This window comes from Narcine bancroftii, chromosome 5 (genome assembly GCF_036971445.1).
Source record: "Narcine bancroftii isolate sNarBan1 chromosome 5, sNarBan1.hap1, whole genome shotgun sequence".
In the NCBI taxonomy this organism is placed as follows: Eukaryota; Metazoa; Chordata; class Chondrichthyes; order Torpediniformes; family Narcinidae; genus Narcine; species Narcine bancroftii.
In genome coordinates this window covers 30,682,836-30,695,357 of record NC_091473.1, presented here as the reverse complement: position 1 = coordinate 30,695,357, position 12,522 = coordinate 30,682,836, and the positions used below count along the sequence as shown (strand labels likewise).

Here is a 12,522-nt window from a genome sequence, read left to right as displayed (position 1 = left end):
ATACACATTCGTTCATTTGTCCTTTAATTTGTCCCCTTAAACTAATTTAATAAACAAAGTCATATTTAATCACCACAAGATTGAACATCCCAGTTACAAAAGCATGCATTATTAAACACAAGTCAGTTATGTACCAGCTAAATATCGTGAAAATGGGATGCGTACAGCATACATTGTCATTTAACCTTGGTAAGAGCAAATGCTTAGCCACTAAAAAAAAAAGTGTTCCAGTGATCCAAGTAAAGGAACAGCCATTAAACATGTGGAAAGTTACACATTCCTACTTATCTTTGATATTCAGTTATACTCCAGCTGAGCTCTCCAGACAATTAGGTATCTCTACATACAGGTATTCTCCGGCTTGAGACCTGTGTGTCTTACGTCCACCCGCACATATGACCAAAATTTGTTTAAAAAAATAAAGAAAAAGTACAAAATTTACAATTTGTGTTGTATTTGACAAACTATAAAAGAGATACAGGGAATGTAAGAGCAAAAATGTGCATACTTACCTTGTTAGTCAGCGCCCCAAAGTCCATTGGCTGGGCACGACCATCTTGATTCTTGTGCACCTGCACGAGTCTTCGGTTGGCACATGCGCAGTGGGTTCGCGTCTTGGAGTTCGGTTGGTGCTTGCATGAGAGTTAAGCACCCTAACAATATTGAATTCACACCCTTAACTCTCGTGCAAGCGCCAACGAACTCCAAGACGCGAACCCACTGCGCATGTGCCAACCGAAGACTCGTGCAGGTCCACAAGAATCAAGATGGTCGTGCCCAGCCAATGGTCCCAAGGATGCCAACTAACAAGTATGCAATTCCAACATACATCCTTTCTGAGATATGACTGATCATTCGGTCCAAATTATAGTTTTAGGTCAGGGAGTACCTGTACCAGAAAAATTGACTCTTAACTCACTATACCACCATTAAAACCAGTAACATACCTGAAAGCACCCAGAAACCAAAGATATTTTCACTAAATCAATAATAATGACAAACATAAACTTGGTATACCTGGAATATCAGAATGTTTCTACAAAGAAAAAAATTACACCAATAAGAAAATCATGATTTTTTTAAAATTGGAAAATGTATAAAAGTCTCATGAAAGGATGGACCACTCTACTAAACCATTCATGGGGACTGAAAAAAAAAATAGATATTTCCAGTCAAATCTAGCCATTAATATTCTATTATGATTGAGGTGAACCTGCTCAGATATCATAACATTTGGGGAAAGAACTATGATCCAAGCTGGAAATCTTTCAAAGAAATTTATATAGTTTCCAAGAATGATCTCATTGCTAAGTTAGGAGTCATCTTTCGTGGTTATTGTTAATATTGAAATGGTTAAAACTGTCGATTAAATTTGGAACTCAAAATCAAAATGTTTGTTACAGCACCATGGCCTGCACCTTTGGAGCTGTTCTTTTGTTCTCTTGTCACCAAATCTGCAAAAAGAATTAGTATTTAATGTCTTCAAGGACACCTGAAGACATAATCACAGCTGTAAACCTTTTCAGATCTCAATGTGTAGCAACAGGTTGAGGACGGATGCCATCTCACTGACTCAACACAAAGCAAAGATACATTCACCAGGATGCTGTTTATCAACTACAGTTCAGCATTTAACGCCATCATCCCCTCAAAACTGATCAGTAAACTCCAACACCCGAGACTCAACACCCCACTGTGTAAATGGATCTTGGATTTCCTCACCTTCAGACCACAGTGAGATTTGGGAAGAACATTTCCTCCACAATCTCCATCAGTATCAGCGCACCACAGGGCCACGTTCTTAACTTCCTACTTAATTCAGTTGACACCTATGACTGTGTGGCTCGGTATGACAATAACTCCATCTTCAAATATGCCAACAATAACCATATTAGTGGGTTGTATAAAGAAAGGTGATAAATCAGCATACAGGAGGGAGTTTGAAAACTTAGCTGAATGGTGCACCAGCAACAACCTTGCACTAAATGTCACCAAAACTAACAAACTGATTGCTCATTTCAAGAAGGGAAAACCAAAGGTATATATTCCAGTGATCACTGGGGTAAATCAGCAGTGGAGAGGGTGAGCAAATTTAAGTTCTTGGAAGTCACTATCTCGGAGGATCTTTCCTGGACCCAATACACATGAATAAAGCACGTCAGCACCTCTACATCCTCAGAGTTTGCAGAGATTTGGTAGGACACTAGAAACCCTGGCAATTTCTACAGATGTGTAGTCGAAAGTACGCTGATCGGGTGCATAATGGTCTGGTGTAAATCCCTTTAAAAAGTTACTGGACACAGGCCAAGACATCATAGGTAAAACTTTCCTCTCTATTGAGAACACCTACAGGGAAAGCTGCCATCAGAGAGCAGCAGCAATCATCTTTTTCCTTTAAAAATATTTTTATGATTTTAATAAATAACTTACACAAACAAAAAGGGTGCAATTCAATAAGATAGTTTGGACAGTTACACAAATAAGTTATTCCAGATAACACTAACATAAATTGTAAATCATATCCATAATTCATATTCTAAATAATATATACTTTTAAAAAAACTAATAATATTTAAAAAATTGAAGAAGAAAATAGTAGAGGAGCAAACCTCAAACTGCAATCATCCAGGATCCACACCACCCAGCTCACACTCTGTTCCTGCTGCTACCATCAGGAATCAGGCATTGGTGCCACAAGACTTGCACCACCAGGTTCAGGAACAGCTGCTACTCTCCCTCCACCATCAGACTCCTCAACAACAACTCAACCAGGGACTCATTTACGGACTCCTACCTTTTGCACTTTGATTTATTTTTATTCTCTCTGTATTGCAGTTTGTTTACATTCTTTATCTGTTTACTGTTCTCTATTTGATTCCATGTGTCCATAGAACACTACAGCACAGTACACACCCTTCGGCCCTCGATGTTGTGCCAACTTATATATTCCTAAAAAAAAGTACTAACCATTCCCTACCCCATAACCCTCCACTTTTCCTCCATCCATGTACCTAACCAAGAGTGTCTTAAATGCCCCTAATGTTTCAGCCTCCATCATCATCCCTAGCATGGCAATGATCTGTAGTTCTTTTTTTGCAATATCATTTAGTGGTAATTCTGCCTCATCTGCAGGAAAAAAGAATCTCAGGCTTGTTATGTGATGTTATCTATGTGCTCTGACAATAGATCTCAAATGGAAACATCACTCCTCTGCTCTCATCCGTGTCTCCCATTCATTTTGCAGTTGTGTTCCACTAGAAGCAACCGCCATATTTTAAAATTGTTTCTATCTTGTTGCCAATTCCAAATTGAAATATACAATCACTTCCATGTGACAAACCTGATACAGATACACAACAAAGTGAAGAAAAATGTGACAAATAAAAATGAACAAAAGCAAATATGACTTTATCTCATCAAAACAAGCTCTGGTTAGAAAGAAAATTTGGTGTTCATACAGAAGCTGCAACATGAAAACATTTCATAGAAAAATCAAGTAAATCAAAAAAAGGTACAAAAGGTTCAAAGACAACAACCATCTACTTTCATTAAATGGCAGTTTCATCTAACGTCTGAAACACGAAATAGACAATTGTGCTTCTGGCCCAGAATCAGGTGTTTGAAAAAATACAGTACAAACAGTGTATAAACTTTCCTCAAGCAATGACTTTTTTTTATTAACTTCCTTGCATTACAAACAGAGTTGCAGAGTGGTTAGTCCCTGTTGGATCTTCCAGGATTTCAGCTATTTATTAATTCTAGTCACCAAATGCCTTGTTGATGAGTCCAGACTTGTCTGCAATATGTAACCTCACATCTCCATAGGCAAGGGATGGAAAAAAAAACAAATGGGCTCTGTTTAGTTCATCATCCATACGTGTAAATTCCAAACTGAATACCAGTTTTCTGCACAAATATGTCATTCTTATCCAGGAGGCCCCTGCCAAGGAAAATAATTCACAAAATGTTGGGGTGGACTGTTACAATTAAGGCTGAACTCTTCCACTTTATGCATTTCATTAAAATTTAAGAATTTTTCACAAAACAATAGCTGTATTATAAAGATTACCCCAGACAGTGTGTCTGATGGTCTCACAGCACCACACAAGAACACAAATGTGAAAGGGCAAGAACTTAGATTGGTTTAAACCTAACAGAACACAAGGCAGCCCTAATTCCCTACAGCACCCATTTCATTGTAACAGTTGCCAATCAACAGGATTTTAGTAACTTTAAACTTCAATTATTTACTTGATCATTCACATTAAATAATCAAACTCTGCCATGATCAAAATATTTATTTGGTTTCATCTGGAAAGTGGGAAAGTAAAGTGTGTTTTTCAAGAACGTTCACAACATTTGTAATTAAAAAAAACTCATTGTTTGTCACACCTCACTGGAATTTATTTTCAGACAAGAAAACAATTATCAGCTATTACTGTCCTAAATTGAAACCTCTCCTTTATTTACCTGATATTGTCTGCCAGTTAAAAGGTCCTTTAAAATGTGAGTCTTGTATACTTTGTATCATTTACAATGTTGTGTACAGGCAAGTTCAGTGAGGACATAGCAGGAAATTAGATCTTCCCTTCCTCACTTTCCCAGACACACCCTTACATCCTTCTGCATCAGCTACTTTATACACAACTTGTTCAATGTTCTTTAAAAATAAAAATGCTTATATTTTCTAAATACGAGTTGTTCTCTTGGCTATTGTCCCATTTAAAAAATATATACTATATTTCTAATTATATATTAAATCCATTTATCATTCAGTTTTTGCTGCACTTACATGTATTAAGAATGAAATTTAGCTTTGGCTGCCTGATAGTTTACAGATGTCGTTAAGTTACCAGAGTGGTAACCTCGAGGACCAAATGAACAACCAGGAGATACAAATTCAAAATCCCACCACAGTGAGTGTGGAACTTGAAATCCGCAAAAAGTAATCTTAAAATATTTTTTGCAAAAAAAGCTTGTGCATGATGAAAACCAAGCATTTATTCCACAAATTCTCACTTCAGGTGATCTGCTGATCTTAATCAGTTTGGTTTATTTCAGACTCCAGACTTCCACTTCATGTCATCTTAAATGAGGTAATAAACCACTTTGTTGAGTCAATTGCTGCATTCACAACAGAACACCAAGAAACAACCTAGATATTAACTCTGGGCAAGGCAAACTCCCGCCGCTCAGTTGGGCCTGCAAGGAAGCTCTCACAATCCATGTCTAAATTGGGAGAATAACGCACAGACGTCAAACAGCTCAACATACTGATACTCAAGCACACCTTACACCGTGTTATACTCTCCTATCACAATGCCTGGAAATGTTTGTAAACAAGAAAATCTACAGAAAATGGGATCTAGTGCAGTGTTAACGACAGTGTGGTGGTACACCACCAGCCTACTGCAGGGGGCAATCTCTGTACCTGCAGGAGTATAAGGGGACAGGACAAAACCTGGCTGGCTGCCAATCAGTCGGCCTGAATGGATCAAGCTCCACCCGGTCGGGTGTCAATCACTCTCCGGGATATAAGCCTGCGCAGGTTTCCCGAGGCCTCACACTGAGTTGCTGCAGCCACAGCCAGCCTGGCTCTGTGGAAGTCTTTGTGAATTAAAGCCTGTTGTACAGTCTTTACCTTGCGCTGTCTGATTCTGTACAAAAGCACACCACAATTTAATCCACAAAATTTTCCCATGGCTGCCATGGAAAAACTCCTGAGCGCAGGGAGCCTCGAGGTCGACCAACGCCACCCGGAAGCCCAGACATGCTTCGAGATCTGGCAGCACGCAGTCGAGGCAATCATCGAGGCACACGAGGGCGAGATCCTGGACTCCGATCGGATGAGGTTGGTCCTACTCCGGTCAAAGCAGGGTCTCCATGCCTTCAGGTAACCAAAGCCTGCTCCACGTACAAGAACGCAATGGACACTCTCGAGAACTTGTACAAGCCCCCCATGAATCTGGTCTGTGCAAGGTACTTCCTCAACACCTGAGCCTAGCAACCCGGGGAGATGGCGGAGTCTTACCTGGGACACTTACGAGAGTTGGCCCGAACGTGTCTGGCTGAACCCGGGGTAGGTATAGAGGAGGTCCAAGGGCTACGCTTGAGGGCCATCCGGCAGAAGCTGCTGGAAGACTACATCTATGCCCTAACCAGGACTGTGGAAATGGTCCAGAACCTGGAAGCAGCAGCCCTGCACGTCGAAGCCTTCGATTCCAGATTCCCCAGGCTCCCTCATGGCCCTCTCACACTGCAGCCCCAGCTGGGGAGGAGAACGTTGCTGCGGCAGGCACCTAGCACCCCTGTAAGTACTGTGGGTCCTGGTGTGGGTCAGATCGACGATCGCACCAAAACTGCCCAGCTAGGAACCAGTATTCTTCCCGATGCGGCAAGAAAGGCCACTTTGCAAAAGTGTGCCTCTCTAAACCTGCCAGCTGCTTAGCAGTCCTCTATGACGTCCCTACCTACACCGCGGACCCCCCCACATGCGTGTGCCGGGCGGTGCCATTATCCCCATGACGACTTCCCCTTCCACGACTTTGACTGCGCAACATACAGCCCCACCAGTGACTGTCACAGCATGTGCCATGAGCATCTGCACCAGCCTCCACCCTCGCCAGCACCGCTCACTGAGAACTATTGTGTGACGTCACTTCCGGCTGACATAACGACGTCACTGCCGCCGGCCGTGATGACATCACTTCCCCCGGCACATCAGACACAGTTGGGGAAGGAGGCCAGCCATGCAGCAGCTACCCACGTGCCGCTGCCATCTTGGGCCAGGCAGCACCTGACACAGAGTGCCCCCGATGACATTGAGAACGATGTGGTTAACACGGGCGATGACCAGGCTGCCCTACTGACGCTCCCACGCCTCCAGGTGCCATCAGCTGCCGCACGCCACACCCAGTGACTGATGGCAACGTGGTAAACACGGGCGATGACCAGGCCGCCCTATCGACGCTTCCCAACCTTCTGGATAGCGACGACTCCGACTCTGAGATGGTCCTGGCTGCTACCACGCTGACCAGGGACACCTCCCACGATCTCAAGCGCTCGATGATGGACGTGCAAGTCAACGGGCAGGTAACAAAGTGCCTGTTGGACAGTGGCAGCATCCAGAGCTTCATTCACCCGAGTATGGCCAACTCCCTAAGGTTAAAGGTCCACCCCACCATGTGCTCAATCTCTTATTACTCGCAGTGGGTCCCTCACTTTTGGGATAAAGTCAGCCCACTGGCCCAAGCCACAACTTTTCCCCTCCCACCTGAGGCGCAGGCAGCCTTCACCCGCATCAGGCAAGACATCGTAGACACCACAATGCAGCCTATGGATGAGGACACCCCCTTCCAGGTGGAGAATGATGCCTCCGAGGTGGCCCTCACTGCTACACTCAACCAAGGGGGGGAATCCCATTCCCTTCTTCTCCAGGACCCTCTAGGGCTCCGAGCTAGAGCACTCCGCCATTGAAAAAGAGGCCCAGGCGATTGTGGAAGCGGTCCGCCACTGGCGCCACTACATGGCCAGCAGGAGATTCATGCTCCTCATGTACCAGTGGGGTGTGGCATTCATGTTTAACACTACCCACAAGAGCAAGATCAAGAATGACAAGATCCTGTGCTGGAGAGTTGAACTGGCAACCTATAGCTATGACATCCAGTATCGCCCCGGGAAGTTTAACAACTCCCCTGATGCCCACTCTCGTATCTACGCGTCTATGTATGATGACAGGATGCAGGCATTGCATGAATCCCTCTGCCATCCGGGCATCACTCAGCTGTACCATTTCGTTAAGTCCCAAAATCTGCCGTACACCATCAGGGACATGACCGAGGCCTGTTGGGTCTGTGCGGAGTGTAAACCCCATTTCTTCTGCTCCTCCCTCCCCCCCCCCAGGCCTACGTTGTAAAAGCTACTCGGCCTTTCGAGCGTCTCAGCATGGACTTCAAAGGGCCCCAGCCTTCCACGAAATGAAACATCTACTTCCTCATGATACTGGACGAGTACTCACACTTCCTTTTCGCCATCCCACCTCCACGGCCACCGTCATCAGGGCCTTGGGGCAGATTTTCACCATGTTTGGCTACCCTGCCTTCATCCACAGTGACCGGGGGGGTCTAGTTTCATGAGCGACGAGCTGCGCCAATACCTGACGACGAGGGGCATTGCGACCAGTCGCACGACAAGCTGTAACCCAAGAGGCAATGGGCAAGTGGACCGCGAGAATGGGGTGGTCTGGAAGGCAGTCCTCCTGGCTCTCAGGTCAAAAGGGTGGGCCGTTGAGTTCTGGCAGGATGCCCTGCCTGAGGCACTCCATGCCATTCGGTCACTGCTGTGCACGGCTACCAACAAGACCCCTCACGAACGTCTGTTCTCATTCCCCAGGAGGTCAGCGACGGGAATGTCACTCCCAGCATGGCTCACGTCCCTGGGACCGGTGCTTCTGCATAAGCATGTACGGACACACAAGGCCGAAGCCCTGGTAGAGCAGGTTTTCCTCCTTCATGCAAACCATAACTATGCTTACGTTAGGTTCGGCAGTGGCAGGGAGGACACCATCTCAACCATGGACCTGGAACCAGCAGGAGCACCCACCGCACCACACCATGCCACCCTCTAACCCAAGACAACATTGACTGGGCAACATCCCTGTCCCCAGGCAGCTATGGGGCACGCTGAGCCTCCTTGACCACCAGGGGCCTGCTTCAGCCTTAGGAGACGAACCCACCCCCCCACCCATCCAATATGACCTGCATACGTCGACCCCGGCCCCCCTGGCTGCAGATGCAACGGAGACGGTGGAATTGAGAGAATGGAACCCTTACTGGGGACTGGGTGGGAAGAAGTGTAGTCAAGGTAGCTGTGGGAGTTGGTGGGCTTATAGAAGATGTCTGTTGAGAGTTTGTCTCCCAAGATGGAGACAGAGAATTCATAGAAAGGGAGAGTGTTGCCAGAGATGGACAAGGAGAATTTGAGGTCAGGGTGGAAGTTGGTAGCAAAGAGGATGAAGTTGATGAGCTCATCTTGGGGATATGAAGCAGTGCCAAAGTAGTTATCAATGTAGTGGAGAAATAGTTGAGGGGCCTTGCCTGTGTGGGCTTATGGCAAGAATTTCTCCACATAGCCAACAAAAAGGGAAGCATATTTTGGATCTATGTGAGTACCCATGATTTGAATAAAGTGGGATGAGTCAAAGGAGAAATTTTTGAGGATGAGGATGTTCAACCAGCTGGAGGAGGGTGGTGGTGAAGGGGGGATTGGTTAGTTCTATTGTCCTGAAAGAAACAAAGAGCTGTGAGACTTTCAATATGGGGGATGGAGGTGTATTGGGATTGGATGGGCATGGTAAACATAAGGCGATTGTGTTCAGGGAATTAGAAGTTGTTGAAGTAATGGAGGGCACTGAACTGGGTGGGGGAGAACCAAAACAGAGTCAAGGCAAGTGGCGACCAATTCAGTGGGACAGGAGTACACAGACACGATGGGCCTGCCAGGACGATTGGATTTGTGGATCTTGGGTAGAAACAGGTGGCATGTGGTTGGAAGCTGTGAATTCTGAGATTTTCTGATATTTCCAGCTTCTACCTGTTCTGATTTTTCCTTGAAGCAGGGCTCAGTCCCGGATTGTCGGCAACATATCTTTGATTCCTATAGATGCTGAAAAGACCATTTGAGTTCCTCCAGCATTTTGGTGGGTTCAATACAAGAGATCAAACTACTTTATACTGCCCTCACCAATTTACTTGTTACAAAAAGTATTTGATTATGAATGGCTGAAATGGCAACTTCCTGCCTTCACACCAAGGGTACACTCCATCAAGTGCTGCAGTGCTATTGTTGTGTTGAATGGGATACACTCAGAATAGATCTGATAGCTCAAAACTGGGCCGCTATAAGGCATCTACAATGTGGAGTGAGGAAGGACACTGCAGGAATAATGCTACTGGACCTAAAAGTGAGGTGCCAACTGGTGACAGACAAAAAAAATTCCAGAAATATCCACATTCTCAAAAATGGTTGTGCTCAATGGATCAGTGCCAAAGACAAGGCTGCAGTATCTGCAATGAAATGCTGAATGGATGGACCATCTCAGTTTGCTCCCAAGATCCCCAGCATCAGGGAAACAAGTCTTCAACCAATGACTTTCATTCAATTATCCAAAAAAACAACAGCTGGTCACTCAATAGGCTTGTGCTTCTCCAGGGCCACTGGAACCGCTGAATTCCAGAGGTGAACTGAGAGTTACTGCTTTGGCATAGAGGTTTAATTTGCAGAGTGTGACATCAAGGAGCTTTGGAAAATACTAAGTTAATGCCAACAATAAAAACCTTAAACAAGGGAGCCATACCTGAAACCAAAAAGTGATTTTAGTTGTTGGTGTGATCTACCTTGCTAACCTTAGAACATCAGTTCCTCAGGGCCACACCATCTTCAGCTGCTTCACCCATGTGCTTACTTCGACCATAGTTCCCTGAGGATTGAACAAGACTTACTGCCATTCACAAATCCTCAGCTAATGGAGTTGTCCATGCCTGGATGCAACATCATTTTGATCATCTTCAGGCATCAGTGGATATGTTACAAATGACATTGTCACAACAATGTCAAAAATTGACCATATAAAACATGGAAATGACCAACTACCTCACCCTGATATTCAATGTCATAACCAACTCTTAGTCTCCTGCAGTCAACGTGATAGTGGTGAGATGGGAAGGGTTCTCAACTTCAACCAGAAACGAAGAGGCTGGGTATCCTGCATCAAGTTACTCACTATATAACACTCCAAAACTTTTCCAATATGACACTGCATAAGTCAGGAGGTTAACAGAATATTCCCCAAATTTCTAAAGCCCACTCAAAAAACTCAATACAGGTACCATTCAAAACAAACTATTTGCCCAGCATCCCATTCACTGTGGCTGCAATCTAAGAAATGAAATATAGTTTCACACCTAGTATATCCTGATAGCATTCCCCAAATCATGGCCTCTACACCCAAACTGACAAGAGTAGCAGGCGTACATCAAACTGACCTACAAATGCATCACCTTTCCTTCTTCTTTGCAAGGTACAAGTTCTGGGACTCTCGACCATTGCTTCACTAGAAGGATTACCGTGTTTTGGGAAGTAGGTTCACCATCACCTTCTGAAGGTCATTTAGTGATAGGTTGGCTTCACAATAATGTCTGAATCTCTCAATAAGATTTCAAAATTGAGTAATGTTTTGGCAATTAAATGGTCTTTTGATTTTACATTTTAAGTCACAAAATGTATCTGGTTATGCAATTTGATTTTGAACAAAATTGTGAATTGACAAAGAAACTTCAGAGTGCTGTTTTGTCCATGAAATTGCCTGTACTTAATAATTTTATTTTATTTACACATTCTTTGCATTTTAATAGTTCAGCACAGACTAGATGGGCTGAAGGGCCCGTATCTATGCTGCAACATTCTATGAATACGATGTACTGTATTTCCATCAGGTCCCAATTTCATGTGTTATCCTCATCCCTAATATTCTAGATTGCAGTGAATAACACTCAGTATTTGCAGATATTATTATCTTTATCTGTGACAAGAAGAATCAATCAATCATATTGCTTCATATTTCTACATTCAAAGCACATCTCTCCTGTTTTAGGCAACTGGATCACAATGTTATCCAATTGAATTTGATCAGCAAATGCAGTTTCCTGCACCACAGTAATCTCTGATGAAGACATTATTAAGTGAAACTGAGCAAAATGATGAAGACTGAACACAAAGAGACAAGCGCAGCTGGACATTTATTGTCATCTGGATTTTTTTTTCAAATTACCAAAGGTCAGCTTTACTGTTCCAGAATTTCCTTTATTTGTAGTTCAAGAGCTGAAAGATTACAAACAGCAGGTGTCAAATAAAAAAAAAGCAAAATACAGGCTTAGAACTAGACTGAAATCTCAAAAGTATAAGCTTTGACTGTTACTTAGAGAGTTGAAAGAGATATTTTATATAAATCGTTGTTTAAACTTCAGTCCACTTCACAATCCAGCAGTGCAAGGCATGACAAGAGATACAGATCACTGGTGCATGTTGATTTATTCAGCTAATAAAATTCCTGTCCAATTATCAAATCCTACAATGAGGAAATACAGGTTAAAATAAAGAAACGTGTATGTATCATTTTAGATAGTACAACAAAATAAGCGCAACTTTCCTCTGTGTTCTTTGCTCTAATATTTTTTTATCTTATGTTAACTCTCAGTCATAATGTAAGCAACATGATTGGTTAATAATTTCATCCCAGAGCAAAGAGCTAACATTCTCCCTTTATCCTTCTTACATGTTAACTTACGAACACCAAACATTGCATTAAGATGATGGGGGAATTAATCTTTGAAGCAACCTGCTAGAAATTTCATATCAAACATATCACCTGGCAAAGAGCAGGCCTGTTGGCCAACCCAGGTAATAGTTCGGGCTGCAGCTGTCGAAAAGTAGATAATGGCCCAGTTTGACAGTGATAGAAACATC

The 12,522-nt window shown here is 43.6% G+C and overlaps 1 protein-coding gene across 24 annotated transcripts in view; it reads right to left on the bottom strand.

Moving 5' to 3' along the window:
* The window catches only part of foxp1b (forkhead box P1b), a 577,308-nt gene that overhangs the window by 250,651 nt on the left and 314,135 nt on the right, over positions 1-12,522 (bottom strand). The window contains exon 1 of one of the 24 annotated variants that reach the window (XM_069937063.1): positions 2,610-2,760. The exons of the other annotated variants lie outside the window; for them this stretch is intronic. The gene's annotated coding sequence lies outside the window, so the exon portion shown is untranslated. Of the gene's footprint in view, positions 1-2,609; positions 2,761-12,522 lie in introns of those variants that run through there. 24 annotated transcript variants of the gene reach the window in all.